Source organism: Alligator mississippiensis, chromosome 4 (assembly GCF_030867095.1).
Source record: "Alligator mississippiensis isolate rAllMis1 chromosome 4, rAllMis1, whole genome shotgun sequence".
In the NCBI taxonomy this organism is placed as follows: domain Eukaryota; kingdom Metazoa; phylum Chordata; order Crocodylia; family Alligatoridae; genus Alligator; species Alligator mississippiensis.
The window spans coordinates 215,308,650-215,326,209 of NC_081827.1; the positions used below are offsets into that span (position 1 = coordinate 215,308,650).

Below are 17,560 nucleotides of genomic sequence, written 5' to 3' on the forward strand. Positions count from 1 at the left end.
CAGACAGTGTGCGTAACTCATGAGGGACAAGTCCAGATTTTATGGGACATTACTGTAACATTTGTATCCTTGGTTATTGTTCAACTGAATGCTGAATGCAACTGTGGTGTCTGGAAAGGAGAGGCAGGGAAGAGAAGGACTATAGTATCAAGTGTTTTGGGTGCACCGACTCTCATTAGTGTGATGCTAATCCATGCCACAGCAGGCACAGCCAACCTTTCTGCTTTGAGTAGGGGGGTAGACTAGCTGATCTCCTGAGATCCCTACAAAATCTACTATTCTATGACTATAAATGGGAGATTTAGATGCTTCTCACTGTGACACCATGAAGGAGCAGTTTCAGCAGGCAAAAGGTGATCTGGACAGGGAATGTGTGTAAGTGGGACCAGAGAGCTTTACCAAATAAATTTTTGTAAGGTAGGTGTGTGATTTGTCTTTCTAAGGGGGAAACCAAAAATGTATGTTGCACTCTCAAAAGCACAAATCACTGCTGGTATATACCCATGTTAAACGCAGCTGACTATATAATAGCTCTCTGTTTTGTCTAGGCGCTGTCACCATTCCATCTATCACAAATGCTTTTTACAGTCATATAATTAAGATTGTTTTAATCAACATTTATGAGTGAGCAAAAACCAAAATTTTATGACTTCATCATTCTGTGCTCTTAATAAGGGTGCCTGTCTAAAATTTACAGAGTATCACTGTGTGCAGCGTCACTTCCCAAGATGCTGTCCTCCTCTTGCCATCACAGCCACTCACAATTTGTGTTCTGGATTTCACTGTCATCTTTCCAAGTGCTGGCAAAGGGTACTATTTTGGGAGGGAAGGGGGAGTAATCTTGTGAGGAAGTTAGTGATCAGAGCCTCTACTCTGAGCTCCAGCCTGTTATAATTCTGGTTTTGTGGCATGAAATGAAGGTCAGTTGGAGAAGTGAATGGTTTCTATAACCTCTGCTGCCATTGTTGCTTGCTGTTTCCAGCATTACCAAAAATTGTATTGCAAATTAGCACATCTCAAAGGTATACATGGAATCAGCACCAGTCTACAGTATTGGTTTCCTTACACTAGCAAAGGCCTTGCTCTCTTTTCTCTTCTCTGTCTTTTCCTCCCTATCTTTTACATGTCAGATGCAATTTTCTTAATTTTCTAATAGCTTCAATACTTTTTGAGATACTAAGAAAACTAGTATATTTGTAAATCCATATTTTGAGTGCTTATTGAATAAATGTTCAAGACATATAGTGAAATAGCAATCTTCCCAGTTTGAATTCAAAAGCTGTACCAGTCTAATTATCAAAACCCTGGATCTCATGCAGATTGTCTTAATAAACTTTATTTATAAGCACATCATGGAATAAAACTTTCTACAAAGATATACTGTAAAGACATTGATTTTGAAACAAAGTAATCAAATATTTGTATAAAAATTTAACACTAAGCAATACTAATAAAAAGACAGTAATGCAGCATTGAACTGTACTCAATATTCTTTGGGTTGGAAATGTGGTGGTGAGGAAGGTGGAAGGGATTGCTATGTTGTGACTAAGATATTAAGGGCTGTACAATGTGTGCTAGAGTGCTTAGAGAGAGCATATCACTCTGGAAATAACACCTTGGTATGAATCTCACCAGTAGCAAGTGTGTATCCCTGAAGCTGCAAGATGAAACCTTGTACTTATATTTTAAGGACATATGCTGGTGCCTAATATTAACATTTTTCAACCTCCATGAGCCAACATCCATAGTGAAGTTGCCCTTTACCCTGTTTCTGACATCATAACCAGAGAGAACACATTGATTCAGATTAAAAAGTTCATGTTCCATTTTTGTCAAGCCTTAGAAAAAGTAAAAACTTTAAAGTAAAAATAGTTCCTTATTCCTATAAAATGGTGGTATAGCTGAAGTGAATAGAAAATGTCTACTAACCCCTGGAACTTCACAGTAATTTCTTTTCCTATATTGAGATGTTTCATCACTCCTCTGTTCTTCAGTGACTAATAGGAAAAGTTCGCTCTCTATTAAATCTGTTTGACATCTAAAGGATGAGATGTAGGAAGGAGAGGCAAACTTTCTAAATGGAGCTTTGGCTTGAGGCTTCCCATTAGACAGACATTAGACAGTTTGAGAAGGTCAGTACCATTTAGCCATGTGCTACATAAAAATGGTACTGAATTAATGCACAGTCTAGCAGTTTGCCTCCAAAACTTAATTAAAAAAATCAGAGTAACTACATTCACCTTTATTTTTAAAGGCTATTTTTCCTTATTTGAGTTTAAGTACAAAACAGTGCAGTAGTAACTTTGGATACTGTGCTATACTACACAGTCCGTAAGGCTGGGGTTTTTAAATGCATTCATCCTATTCACCTCAGTTCTTATTAAAGTCAATGGAAATTTTACCATGGAGATCAATGATGAGAGAGAGAGAGAGAGGTCAATGCTGACCTCTTTTTAATAATACCACCATAAACTTTAAGTTGCTGAAAATTTGCTAGAGCATGTGAGCTCTCCCAGATGACAACCATCACAGGTATGCCACAAGTCAAGTCAGTCCCAAGGCCACTGCAACTGTTGGGATACCTTAGATGTTATGCATAATTGGTGAATCTTTGGGTAGTCAGCTGATGGCACCCATCTCCTGTCCAGGTACAGGTGGCTGTTGGCTCATGGGGAGCTCATCTACCCTTTGACAGGTCTTGTTTTTAATCCTGCTGGGTGTCCACATAGCCTCTTCACCCAGGCTAGCCCAGGTTGGGGCACCAATTTAGCTGCCGAAAACCCGACGATGGAACAAGTTGTACTGGTTTACATGGTACCAGAGAGCAGACCAAAAGAGGCCTGGCTTGACAAGAAGACATGTCACAGAGCTACTTAAAAATAAATTTACCAATTTACCAATTTGAGACAAAATAATGCAATATATGTATGCAAATATTATAGGTAGCACGTGAACAATGCTATATATTCTGCTATATAAGTACAGTAAAAATTCTGTTATCCGGCATCTTACAATCCAGCATGCTCCACTAACCGGCATGCCAGCTTGTAAGATAAAGTGAAACTGGAAGTGCTGACCATGGCACTTCCGGTTTCTCCGAGCCCCCATGGCTTGGGGCAAAGTAGCCTCTGCTGCCGAGCCCCCAAGGCCCGGAGGCATAACAGGCTGCGTGGGGCCCTCCTTCCTGTCCAGGACATATAGTCCTGGATGCGATGCCGCGGGGGGTGTGGAGGGACGCCTCAGACGTAGCGTGAGAAGCAGCGGCCGGGGCCGCTCAATTAACTGGCATATTTTGTTATCCAGCATCCCCCATTCCCAGGGGATGCTGGATAACAGAGATTTTACTGTATATATACAAGCTTTGCATATTGTACTATCATGAGATTCTGTACAGACACACAGGTCGTGTCCACATGAGCATGGATGTTTGCTTCCCTAGGGAAGACTATCAGTGAAACACCTTGTGCTGCTGCTACTTGCCTCTGAGGAATGGCTGTGCCATGCACTCTCTAGTGCACAGCAAGTTACCCCAGGTGGGGTAGGAGAGGCTGCAGCCAGCACTGGGCTAGCCCCAGCAGCCTTTACCTGGGGTCCTGGGGGCCTCAGGGAGCTGCAGCAGTGGCAATCCTGCTATTTGGAGCCTGGCCAGCAGCTAGAACATGGCTCTGGCCAGCCAGGTTCTGGTTTGGGGCAGCATGCACTGTCCCCATGTGTGCCACCTCACTTTTTTTTTTCTGCAGTTTTTTTTGACCCTGCTGCAAGATAGCATCATGGAGAACACCTGAATGTGTGGTATGTGGCACCGCATCTGAGTTTGTGACGTCACATACCACACAGCCGCACTCACCTAGACATGGTCCTATAGACTAAAATGAAAGAGACTTCCTATTATCCTTAAAGTAATATTTGTTTAAAATGGCACCTATTTATTTGTGTATCAGATATGTCTTCATGTGAATCAAACATGTCTTTTTTCCATACAAAAGTAGGCATTTCCTTAGGCATTCCCCAAAAAATGCATCCCCTGTTGTTGGAGCAATTGGGATGGTATTGTGTAGATGGCTGATGCCACTGAGTACTAAGAAATTGGCAGAGATGGTGAAAGGATCACTTGGTGGGATAGCTTGCATGACTGGAGCACTGTCATGGATGGGTATAAACTTCAGGAAGGACAGACAGGAGAGAATAGGAGGAGGAGTTGCACCTTTATGTAAAAGAGCCATATGATTACTCAGAGCTCCAGTATGAAGCTGGAGATACACCTGTTAAGAGTCTCTGGGTTAGAGTCAGAGGGGAAAGTAACAAGGGTGATATCATGGTGGGGGCCTGAAGTGATGGATGAGGCTTTCTTCAAACAGCTAGTGGAAGTTTCCCAATCATAGGCCCTGGTTCTCATGGGGGTCTTCAATCACTCTGACATCTTTGGGAGGGTAATACAGCAGTGCACAGGCAATCCAGGAAGTTTTTGGAGAATATTGGGGAAATTTTCTGTTGCAGGTTCTGGAGCGGCTAGATAGGGACTGTGATCTTTTTGACCTGCTGCTCACCAGCAGGGAAGAATTGGTGGTGAATGTAGTAGTGGATACTACTTGGGCAGCAGCAGCCACGAGATGATTGAGTTCAGGATCCTGAGGAAAGGAAGGATGGAGAGCAGCAGAGTAAGGACCCTGGACTTCAGAAAAGAAGACTTTGACTCCCTCAGGGAACTCATAGGCAGGATCCCCTGGGAAGCCAGACTAAGGGGGACAGGAGTCCAGGAGAGCTGGCTGTACTTCAAAGATGCCTTACTGAGAGTGCAGGAACAAACTATCCCAATGTGGGGGTAAGACTAGCAAGTATGGTAGAAGACCAGCTTGGCTTAGCAGGGAACTCTTCAGTAAACTAAATCATAAAAAGGAAGCTTATAAGAAGTGGAAACTTGAACTAATAACTAGGGAAGAATATAAGAGCATTGCTTGGGCATGCATAGATGAAGTCAGGAAGGCCAAAGCACAACTGGAGTTGCAGCTAGCAAGGGATGTGAAGAGTAACAAGAAGGGTTTCTACAAGTATGTCAGTAGCAAGAGGAGGTTCAGGGAAAGTTTGGGTCCCTTACTGAATGGGGAGGATGCAGAAAAGGCTGAAGTGCTCAATGCCTTTTTTGCCTCAGTCTTACAGACAAGGTCAGCTCCCAGATTACTGCACCAGGCCACACAGTTTGGGGAGAAGGTGAGCAGCCCACAGCGGTGAAAGAACAGGTTAGGGACTATTTAGAAAAGCTGGACATGTACAAGTCCATGGGGCCAGATGGGATGCGCCCGAGGGTGCTGAGGGAGTTGGCTGATGTGGTTGCAGTGTTATTGGCCATCATCTTTGAAAACTCATGGTGATCAGAAGAGGTCCCAGATGATTGGAAAAGGGCAAACATAGTGCCCATTTTTAAGAAAATGAAGGAGGATCCAGGTAAACTACAGACCAGTCAGCCTCACCACAGTCCCTGGAAAAATCATGGAGCAGATCCTCAAGGACTCCATTTCTAAGCACTTGGAGGAGAAAAAGGTAACTGGGAACAGTCAGCATGCATTCAGCAGGGGCAAGTCATGCCTAGCCAACCTGGTTCCCTTCTATGACGAGGTGACTGGCTTTGTGGATGCAGGGTCACTGGTGGATGTGGTGTACTTTGATTTTAGCAAGGCTTTTGATATGGTCTCCCACAACATTCTCCTAGGCAAGCTACAGAAGTATGGGCTGGATGAATGGTCTGTAAGGTGGATAGAAACGTGGCTGAAGCATCAGGCTCAGAGAGTAGTAATCAATGGCTCAATTTCTAGGTGGCAGCCCATATCAAGTGGAGTGCCCCAGGGGTTGGTCCTGGGGCTGCTTTTGTTCAATGTCTTCATCAACGACCAGGAAGATGGCATAGAGTACACCCTCAGCAAGTCTGCAGATGACACCAAGCTGGGGGAAGTAGTAGATATGATGGAGGTTAGGGCTAGGATTCAGAATGACTTAGACAAATTGGAGTATTGGACCAAAGGAATCTCATGAGGTTCAACAAAGACAAGTGCAAAGTCCTACACTTAGGACAGAACAATCCCATGCACCAGTTCAGGCTGGGTGCTGACTGGCTGGGCAGCAGCTCTGCAGAAAAGGACCTGGGGGATACAGTGAACAATAAGCTGAATATGAGCCAACAGTGTGCCCTTGTTGCCAAGAAGGCTAAATACATACAGGGCTGCATTGGTAGGTGTGTTCCCAGTAGGTCAAGGGAAGTGATTATTCCCTGCTATTCAGCACTGGTGAAGCCACATCTGGAGTATGTTGTTCAGTTTTGGGGCCCCTGCTACAGAAAGGATGTGGACAAATTGGAGAGAGTTTAGCAGAGGGTGACAAAAATGGTGAGAGGGGCTGCGGGACATAACTTACAAGGAAAGACTGAGGGAACTGGCCTTGTTTAGTCTAGAGAAGAGAAGATTGACTTAATAGCAGCCTTCAAGTACCTGAAGGGGCATTTGAAAGTGGATGGAGCTAAGTGTTCTCAGTGGTGGCAGATGACAGAACAAGGAGCAACAGTCTCAAGTTGCAGCAAGGGAAGTTTAGGTTAGCTATTAGGAAGAATTTTCTCACTATGAGAGTAGTAAAACACTGGAACCAGTTACCCAGAGGGGTGGCGGAAGCTCCATCCTTGGAGGTTTTCAAAACCGGCTAGACAAAGCTTTGGCTGGGATGAGCTAGTTGGGGATGTTCCTGCTTTGAGCAGGGGGTTGGACTAGATGACCTCCTGAGGTCTCTTCCAACCCTAACTTTCTGTGATTCTATGACTGTCTGGCCAGGGCAGGACACCGGGTGCGGTGGGGCGGGGGCTCCCCACTCGGCCGCCCTGCACACAGGTTTTCAAAGCCCGGCTAGACAAAGATTTGGCTGGGATAATCTAGTTGGAGATGATCCTGCTTTGAGCAGGAGGTTGGACTAGATGAGCTCCTGAGGTCCCTTCCAACCCTGACTTTCTATGATTCTAAGGAAAGCCATTGTAAAGTGGTGTGTAAAGTGTGAAATTGATTCAGCTGTTATGAAAAACCTAAGTTAAGGTAGGAGACAGGCTGTATCTAGGAAACCTGTGTGGAAAGAAGATTTTACATACTGTAGTGAGCAGTGGCTCATAGACTTGTAAGTACAGCAAAAGGGAAAGAAAGCAAGAAACATCAGGAGTTCAGTAAAAAGAGAGACAATAAGAGACTCAAAGTAATTACATTTTAAGATCTTGTAAGAGGGATGTATTTGGTAGCTGTGTTGGTCTGACACCAAAAGAAATGAAAAAATCTAGAACTCTTGGGTCAGAAATGATACCTTTTATTAGACCAACTAGGAAATCACAAAAAAATTCTCATGTTCTGCAAGGCCCTTCATCAGGCTCTGGAAAAATTAAAGCTGGTAAAATGTCCCCACAGGTAGGAAGTAATAGGTAGAAGAAATAGGGACTTTGTACTACCTATAGGGACTTTTTACCAGCTTTAATTTTTCCAGAGCCTGATGAAGGGCCTTTGAGCCTGAAAACTTGCAGAAAATGAGAATTATTTTGTGATTTCCTAGTTGGTCTAATAAAAGGTATCATTTCTGAACCAAGAGTGCTAGATTTTTGCAAGATCTTGTAAGAAGCATGTTGATTTCATGTATAGAATTACAATAACAGCTTCATAGGATTTTCAGTGCCCTATCTAATTTCGCCCTAGAAGGTAACCATTCTCTGACTGAAATCTACCAATTCGGGCTTGGGCTTGGCTGAGGCTAGACAAAGAGATCCAAAAAAGCACAAGCTAAGCACTACAGTGTGGAATCCAGAGCTGCTTTAGGTGTGTAGGAGCCCTTTATAGCACATGGGCAGACTTTATTAGGCAGCTCAGAATGACAATCCAAAAATCCTGCCTTGAGTTAACCAATATGATACACTTTGGGAATAGCGTGCTTGAAACTCAGCCCCTTTCTGTACAGGGACCAATGAGTCATTACTCCTAAGACTAATTATGTATTTAATTAAAAGTCTTTTGCAAATAAAATGCATAAAGTGTCCTTGAAATAGAAGTAAGAACTTCTTACTTTCCAGTTCCCTACTCAGTAGTCTACAGTAAAACTCCTTTTGCCTTCTCTCTTTCAGGCCCTGTGAAACTTTTTGTCTTTTCTGCACATTGGAACAGCTTCAGTAGAAGTGGCTTATAGCCTGATGATCATTACAAGCAGGGAATAGAATTCAAGTCTTCCACTTTCTGGGCAAGCACTCTGATACTACATAAAAGATAGATGACAGCATGTGTATTGCTTCTTCTTTTAAAGAAAATGAGCTCAACTGCATCTTGTGGGAGGCTTGGTCTTGTCAGTACGTGGTAGGTATGCACTGAGGACCTTATTACACCTTATACCATGAGCTGCACAAATGTTGATCACTGTCAGTGCCAACTCCAGTTTGGAGCAGTCACACTTCAGGGCAACAACATGTACCTGGAGGACTGAAAGGTAAGATTTCCTCCCCCACTTCCCCCATTCTAGACTCCCTCTTGGCCCCCGTAGGGCTCCTCTCTGCCCCTACCATTTACTTGTGGCTGCCTATGCTGTCTGTCCCAGGGAGCGGGCAGGGAAGGGTTAACATACCTGCCCAGCCACTGCTGCTGCTGAGCCGCTGCTCTTCAGGATGAGCCCAGCCCGGAGACAAGCATTGGGGTCGAGGCAGGCAGATTAACCCTTCCCAGCCCACTCCCTGGGACAAACAGCAAGGCAGCCACAGGTAAGCACATGGGGCAAGGGCTGTGAGTAGGGATCTGTGATGTTGAAGAGGATAGGGGAGTGGGCCTGACCCAGTAATTTTGGGTGGCCCCTGGAGCATTTAACACTTGGATTGTCTGTACATTCACACCTGAAACTAGTTTTAAGTGCTTGTGAGGCAGCTCAGTGTTAGGTTAATTTAGGGTTGGTTTATCTCTGATCTGTGCTACCCAGCTTATGTTACACTAAGATGTATCCACTCTAGGATACAGGCCAGTGTAAACACCCCACTGGATCATGCCCTTTCAGGGTATAAACTGGAGCAACACCTAGTCCCTGACTGGGCTTAGGTAGGATCTAGGCAACAAGCTGCTTATGTTGGGGCTACTGTGAGTTTGTACAAAAGCAGAACTTTTGGCACCTAGAGAACTTTGACACTTTACAGCAAAGTAGGGAGGTGCCTAGTGAGTTCAAGCACCCTAGTAGAAGGCTGTCACTTAGTGAGGCCTTTTTTTTTTCCAATATAGGCACCTCTTATATGCTTTATTTGGGTATAGCTTTGAGCCTGGAATGGCTTTTCCAAACTGCAGTAAACATCAAACGCTGAAACAAACTCCTCAGGTTAAAATAAATCTCAGTCTGGGTAAATTGCTTATAGCTTACAGTGAATCTCACAAGTTAAATGAGTGCCTCAGAACTGGAGCAAAATTCTGACTAAACTATACTGACAGATTAAAGACCAGCTGTGTCTAATAGGTTCTGATTCTAATCAGTTATCCCCCCACCTGAACCCAAACAGAGTCTTCATTTAGAGCTGGTCCTTTCCAGCTCTAAATGAAAATTTCTCTAGTGCTCTCTGACAAGGTAAAACTACCTCAATATCTATTTTTGCATGTTAACAACAATTAGAAGGGGAAAGGAGAAAGCAATCTTGTAGTTTTCTATCTATTCTTAGTCTTGTTAAAGAATTGTAATACTTACCCATTACTTGCTCAAACCTTTCACAAACTTACCAGCTGGGTTTCTATTCTCTCTGTGATGGATCAGGGGTTGAACTGAGCTATGTTTAGCCTATGAATTATTTCTACAATGGGCTCTCATTCTTATAAGTACATTTTTTTTTAATAATTCAACCAGAAACCATCTCATTAGTACAATTAGATAGTAAGCTTTTTCAAAGGATAAGCAGATTTTTTAAGCCAGAGGATTGCTCTGTAAGTCTTTCACAATGAGTCTAATAATGGTGAAATGAACCACTGCTCTTTGGATTACTAGAGGCCATCAGAAGTGCCATTTATGTAAACTATTTGGAATAATGGAAATAGTCACCATGTTAATTAACACAGTACACTCACTATGAAGTACTGGATAGAGGTTAAAACACAAAAGTGGGTGTCCGGGGAAACTGCCTCTGTTCTTGGATTCCTCACTATTTTGCTGTCTGTTCTGGGGTAAGTTGCTTTGCTATTTTTTGCCTCAGTTTCTCATTTGTAAAACATAGCTAATTAACCCTTTAAAGGGGTTATGCAGCTCTGTTCAGTATAACTTGTAATTAAAAAATGCATTCTGAGATGCTCAGATGAAACTTTATACAAGAGTAAAATATTACATTAGTATTTGAAAGTAAACACCTCAGCCCTGTTTCAGTGCTTGTTCTGATCAGTGCCTTGGCTCTGCTTAGGTATTTAGACAACTGTAGGAACTTGTTGCCAATACATTTTCAATGCATTAGGTATGAAATTACAACCCTTAAAATATAATAATAATAAAAAGGTGCTATAAACATTTCCATCCATACTACATCAGGTGCTCATATTCCATGATGGGCATGGCATTAGGGGCAGGGCTCAATGTGTGCAAACAGAGATGTAATGGGCAATCCTGTTCTTATAGCTTAGATCATCATTTTTGCCAGTGGATGCTTGTTATGACCTGCACATTTCCTGCTATTAGTTTGTCGTAACTTTTGGAGAGGTATCTTACATTGGCAATTTCCCAGAATGGCAAGTGCTCATGCTAGGCTATTGGACACATACAGTTAAACCTGATTGTCCATGACTGTGTTCACACAATTTATGTTCCTTCAACTTATTTTTCAAAGATCTTTTTGTTCCTGATCTTTATTGGGAGTCAGATTTGCAACAAGCAATACTGTCAGGTTTTGATTCACTGTTATGAGTGATGGCTTAAAATGTGCTTGAGGTTATACACAAAAATGAAAAATGCACCACTGTGTTGTTTTCTCAACCCTTGTAACCTCCCCTTGGATTTCAGGTAGATAAGGCAGGATTGTTCTTCTGCTGTTCAAAGGTTTCTCTGACATTCACAGTGGCATTTAGACATGGATTAAGTATCTCGTTGGTTGTTTTTAGGATAGGCATTATTATCGGGGGGGGGCACACATATATTCCTATTAAAAGATTTACTATACATAATTATCTGAACAGAGGTTAGAAGATTTAAATTCCAATGGTTTATATTATACTCAAATAATAGACGGCAACGTTTGAGCGTCAGTGTAAATACAGAAAAGTATGTGTCTGGATGGCTGTTCTGGATTTGTGCCTTACTGATATTTTCAGTAAGATATTGAGGAATGGCATTGTGTCCATCAGATCAATGCATTGTAGAAAATGAAACTGATGGTGAGTTTCAGAAAGTATCAGTTTAGTTACTTAGAACATTTGTATTAACAGCTCAAGGAATTGCATCCTAAAGTCCTCTCTCAGGCAAAATTTACTCTGTAAACAAAAAAAGAATTAATGGTTTGGATTTATACCATGAGCCTGCAGCCACACAGAAACATGCTATATATCTGCCATATCATGGGAACTATGGCTTCTTGCTCAAGGGGTGTTCTATTTGGCTGTCCCAAACTAACAAAAGACCTGGGTTTCTGTCCTGAAAGTGAGAGCACTGCTGCATCAGGTTTGCTTCTGCAAATGTCTATTTAGATTTTGACTATTTGTTCCAATTATGAAACAAATACATTTCATAATCGTGTTACACTATCCATAATCATTTGCTACAGTTAGCAAAGATAAACTTTTGAAATCTGGGCCTGAATTTTGGATGGTCTAATTCTGGGGATCCAGTTTGTAAGACTACTGGCCTGATTGTCAGAAGTTTAAAGCATTCATAACTCTGAGTAGCTTTATTTAAGTTCTGGTTGTCCAACATCTTAGAAAAAAAATTAGGCTTGCAGTTTCATTTTTTGTGCCCTACATGTAAAATCTTTTTTTAAGTCTGTACACAAACAGTTAATTTGTTGCACCCCTAGTCTATGGTAACACTGGACCAGAGGAAATCTATTCCCATACCACTGAGAATTAGTTAGAAGTATCCAAAATATTTGATTTTTTTTCAAGTTACTGCATTTGAACAAATATACATTCAGCTGTTCAAAACACGGTCTTTTGAGTGATTTTTTTTTTTTTTTTTTTTATGACCGACATTAACAGATTCCCATACACTGAAATTGATCAGTAAGGGAAATAGGTTTCTTGGGGTAATCTGTCTTGAAGGTTAGGGACAGACATTATGCATAAACAGGTTTAAGTGATCAAGAACTGGTTTAAACCTGTAACGGAACAGATGTTCAGTGCATAAACCAGTTTGAAAATGACTGAAACCAGTTTGAAATAAACCTGGTTGAATATACTTTCAGACTTAATTATTTGGCTCAAACCAGTTTATGCAATGTTTGTCCCAGACCCCTTCCTGGTTTAAGTTAAATCAGAGTCTTCCACCATCCCAGATGCTTTGCAACTGTGGGCAGGACTCTGCTCCCTGCTCCAGCCTATCAGGGCTGGCCCCTCCCCTCTGCTCCCTAGTTGCAGCTCTGGCAGAGACTGCAGGTACAGCAGGGTCTGCCTGGCTTCCTCCTGCTCCTCTTTTCTTCCCCTCGCCACTCCCTGCTCAAGCAGGGATTCCCCCCTCCCCTCTGCCTTACACAGACACCTCTCAGCATTATTTAGCATACCACGTGCTGGCTATGGTCTGTGCTGTGGGAGACAGGGCAAAAGCAGACAGGACAGTGTCATCTTATAGCTCGTTGGGGCTAATCAACAGGTAACTGGTAATGTCCCTTTGTTCCTTGGAAAAAAGTTGTTTAAGAAGAGCTTGACCTAATGAGAGAGCATTTTGTTTTGCTGTTGGGCTGCTAAACACTGTGTAACTCCCTGCTGTGTAAGTAAATGCTGTATAACTCTGTGATGGCTCTCTTGTTAGTGAGAGGAGTGTGGGTGGGGAGGGGGCACTCCTCCCTAATCAGAGCATCCTGCCAGGTCCTGGCCATGCTCCCCTCAACTCAGCACTGAAGAAGGGAAGGGAGGGCTGCTCTAGTGCCCCCATCTTCTTGCCTGAGCCACTGCAAGCATGTGCCTGCATTTCTGGAATGAAAATGGAATGTCTATCCACCTCGAAATCAGTTCAGGTTTTCCAGGTTATACTAACCTGCAAAGATTGAATCAATGCAGGCTCAGGCTTTTTTAATGTCTATCTCTAGCCTAATTGGTTGGACCCAATGTCCAGTGTAGTGAATAAATTTTTTTTGATTGAATTCAGTAACCTTTGGATCAGTACCTAGTATCACACTTGTTTAAACATATGACTCCATGACTGATATTTCCATTCAGGTTCAGGCTCATGGAAATAATTTCCTCAAAACTGACTTTACAACTGGGTTAGGTAAATCTGAGACAGAAAAGACTCATTAATCTGTTCTGCTGTCCAATAACTGTTTCTTACAGTATATTTTCCACTGTACTTTAAATATCAAGAGTGTATTTCAGATTGCTGGTACAAGGATGGCAGTAGGGACTGATCTATTCCAAATGTGTTTGATGCTAGGAAGGGGAGATAATATTTTCACACACTCCCATGGGAGTTTTCCCACTTTGAAGAAGATTAGAAGATGATTTACTTTGGAGTACCATTGTCACAAACCAATAGTTTATATATTTATTTGAACCAAAAGGCAACTGTTTAACTAGAACCTGTTCAATCTCTCACATAGCTTCCTTTTTATCAGAAGAATTTTTGGTTCTTTTAAACTGTGGCAAAATTGAACAGGTCAAGTAAATAATAGTGATGTCCAGAAAACGTAGTATTTATCAGTGTCAGAAAAGACATTTATTTAAGCACCAGAAAAATTCCCCCATCTCAACTTGCATTATTCTTCTTGACGTAAAGTACCTTGAGAAAGTTCCAAATATAGGAGGAAAATATAGTACTGAAGAAGCCATTTATTGTCTCCAGGTTGTTTAAGAAGTTTAAGCCCTAAAGTCTTAACTTATGTTTATGAAGGATAAACAAAAGTATGTCCATTATAAAAATATGTCCATTATATTCTGATAAATGTCTCTTTATTTCCAGTTATGTTATACTCCGCATAATGAACAGCTCTATTCCTAATGACAGCAATTATATTAGAGTATTTGGCTTTTTTAGGGTGGCAGCATAAAAGAGAATTTGAGTGCCTCATACATTAGCAATTCTGACTGTGGCTTTAATTAAAAAGTGAAAATAAAAATAGGAACAATGTGGAAAAGACGCATGTTACATATGTCTATGAAATGCTACACTAGAGACTGTAGCAAAATTATGGCTCTGATCCAAAATATATTGAAGTTTGTGTTTTGTTCACTTCAGAAGAACTTGGAAATGGTGAAGTACAGAGATGAAGATGGTGAATATACTATCTCTGTCTCTTGTCAATTCCTCCTTTAAAGGAATGGGCTATTACAGCACTAAGGATATGGGAATAGCTGTTCAAGGGCATATGTAAATATTTTTTTCATACTTACAGTGAAGCACCCATCACCCACTTATTCCTGTGTCACATGTGCCAAATCCCAGAATTAAGGCAATGTAGCCATATCAACACCAATATAATGATGAGAGTGTGCCTAAAATCTATAGCCCAGTTACTCAGGCTGTGATCTGGATGTGGGATTTGCTTATAAAAAGAAGACAAAGCTCAAGTGACATAGGAAAGTACCCCAAGAAGATGCTTTCATGTTTCTTACAAGGTCCCAAAATATGATAAAAAAAAAAAAAAAAATGGGTCTGTCCTATTGGGTGCATTATTTAATATCATGTGTGATTTTAAAAATCCTTTCCTGAACTAATCTCTTGTCCTTCCTTTGTCCTTTAGTTTTATTTTTATCTGTTCCCTCTGATGCATGCTACACTTTAGATTCTCCTCTCATTCCTGCTCCCCTGACAGTTTCTTTTTTGAAAAGAACTCTGGGTTTCCAAAAGTGCATACTAGGACTTTGTGATAAACTTTTCTGACCTCATTTTCTGTGCATCTTTCCTGATGCCACTGTTTAATTTTATGTTGATGTAATGAGTTGTCACTGGGAAATGAACCATGGAACCTCTGGATCTAAAAACATGAGACTTTACAGTGTAGAATAAGTGGCCAGGTTATTTAGACTAGAGTCAGAAACAGACATATAACCTGACTCTCTGTTCTGGTGATTCTTAGTTCCTCTCTAATTATTAGCTGTATAAATCATCTTATAAGTCAACTTCTGCTACCAAATTAGTAACTTTTCTTTTAACCCTTCCAGAGTGACATTTTATATCTGGAGACCTTGAGTTCAATCCCTGCAGTGACCAGTTCTGGGAAATTATCAGTACTAAACAATAAAAAAGCATTTCAATGTTTGTCTTCTTATAGGCCTCTTCTACATGATACAGATATAACACAATTAACTTGAGAGCAGCTACACATGCAAAGTGCTCATCACCCAATAAAGAGCTCCAACCCAATAAAGTCTGACCTCAAAAAGATGTACTAACCTTATAGCTGGTTGCTATCAAGCTTTAATTTGCATGTTTAACATGGTGTTCCCTGTGGGAGAGCTTCCTCAGCAGACAGGGCTCTCAGACACAGGGATACAACCCCTGAGGATTGCCCAATCCAGTCCCAAATACTTCATCTCTTAGTTCTTTGGGTATTTACAATGTTCCTGAGATATAAACAGGATCTTGAGTTTCTGTCTGTGCAATCTGAACTGTAATTATCTGTTGGAATCTGTTGTCCCCTCTTGGCAACTTGGCTAACGCTTCTGAGCCTGGAATGATGGTTTGATTTTTGTTTTAGTTTTGTTGAACTGCTGGTCTAATTGTTTATGTGTAATTGTGCAGTTTGAGGTGTCTGACTTGTGGAGATATACAGTAAGATACACGGTTTCATATACACAAATTCTAAAGTTAGGCCCCTCATTACATCCTTCTACCATTTATAGAATAACCCATTTCATTCCTTAATTCCATAAACCTGCATCTGAAGACTTTAAAATTTTGAAGTTTGTATTTGTAAAATATAGTTTATGTGCTGCATTAAATATTCAGTGAAATGATCATTTAGATTGACAGCCATGAACAAAATGAGAAGGGACTTGTCAATGGAGCTGTTGGTTAATTAATATTTAAGGAACTCATGAACTACATAATTATAGTTTTTAATGTCATTTGACCTATGCTTGATAAAAGCGTAGGCATTAGATTATTTTTTGATCCAGACTCTGGTATCTGAAATATTCCTTACTCCAACAAACTGACAGTATATATATACAAGAGAGCGGCTTACTACCTTGAGGCAAGACTTGGAAATTGGAGTTAATCCCAGTGGGATTAAGCAGTTTTTAACCAAACCTCTATTATGGATCACTTTATTATGGGTCACTATTCTTCCCCCAACAGAACCCTTCCCAAACATACACAAATACACTCTAGCTTCACATATCCTGACTGAACTTGTCTTGTAGCCAGATGGGCAATTTAATTCTTTAAATCTCAAATGCCTTTCCCTAAATACTAGCTATGCATATGAAAGAGTGATGCATGCTGCACTCAGACAAGTGACAGCTTCATTTCATTGGCACTCCCTCTCTGTAGTGGTCAGAGGAGACCCAAGGCAGCATAATACTTTCAGCTAGTGAATTAGGCTGGCCTGGGCCAATGTCTTATTGATATACAGTTAAGATTTCTTTATCCTAACATTTTAATTTCCACTTGTCTACTGAAAGGCAATAAATTCCAGTTTCTCTTCATGTGTTTTGGGCCAGATTATTTGCCCATGCTGGAGAAGGTGCATGATTGTATTGCTCTTGAGCAACACTAGAAAGCTGTAGTAAAAGCCATTCCCAAAGACACAAAGGGTACAGCACTATCTGCTGCAAACCTTTGCAGCTTCTCTGCAGCTTCTGACTAGTGCAGGATGAGAAAGGGAGGAGCAGGACAATAACTCCTGATTCCTTTCTCAGCTGGATACCTTGTGATGTTTAACGCTCTAGGATTGCTGAGGCAGGAGAACTTTTGAGTGGTCAACAACTGCTAGAGTGTGCCAGAAGCAGAAGGGAAGTTTCTCATTCCCTTTTTTCCGTTCCTTCTTTATCTATTCAGGTTGCCATTGTTCAGGATTTTTCCTATTCAAAGATTTAATTTGGCCTTCTTGATAGGGGTAAAATGTTAAATCCAGATCCAAACTTGCTTAAAGGTCAGGTCTGGACCCCTGGTTCTAGTCCAACCCTGCTTTATTGAAGCGACTTGGAAGCCCCAAGGGAGCCCTACCTACGATTGCTGTGTTCACACATTGCTGATGCACTGGAAAACTCTTAAAATGTCATGATCATTAGCATAGCACCAGCCATTGTTGCAGCTAGGCAGGGCTTGAATGATGATATTACTGAAGTTATATCTAGCCCATACTGAAGTTTAATTTCTCTTGGCACCAGTGCTCACATAGAAGCATAAGGCCTGCCACAACAAATCAAGTCTTTTGTTCGTCAAGTCATGTGTCCTGCTTCTGGCA

General features: G+C 41.4%; 1 protein-coding gene and 1 long non-coding RNA gene across 6 annotated transcripts in view; one reads left to right on the forward strand and one right to left on the reverse strand.

The window, feature by feature from the left end:
• Positions 1 to 17,560, reverse strand: part of B3GALT1 (beta-1,3-galactosyltransferase 1) — a 403,400-nt gene that overhangs the window by 82,615 nt on the left and 303,225 nt on the right. The window lies entirely within an intron of this gene.
• The window catches only part of LOC132250401 (uncharacterized), a 175,023-nt gene continuing 166,412 nt past the window's right edge, over positions 8,950 to 17,560 (forward strand). The window contains exon 1 of the long non-coding RNA XR_009462111.1: positions 8,950 to 9,597. This is a non-coding gene — a long non-coding RNA (uncharacterized LOC132250401). The remainder of the gene's footprint in view (positions 9,598 to 17,560) is intronic.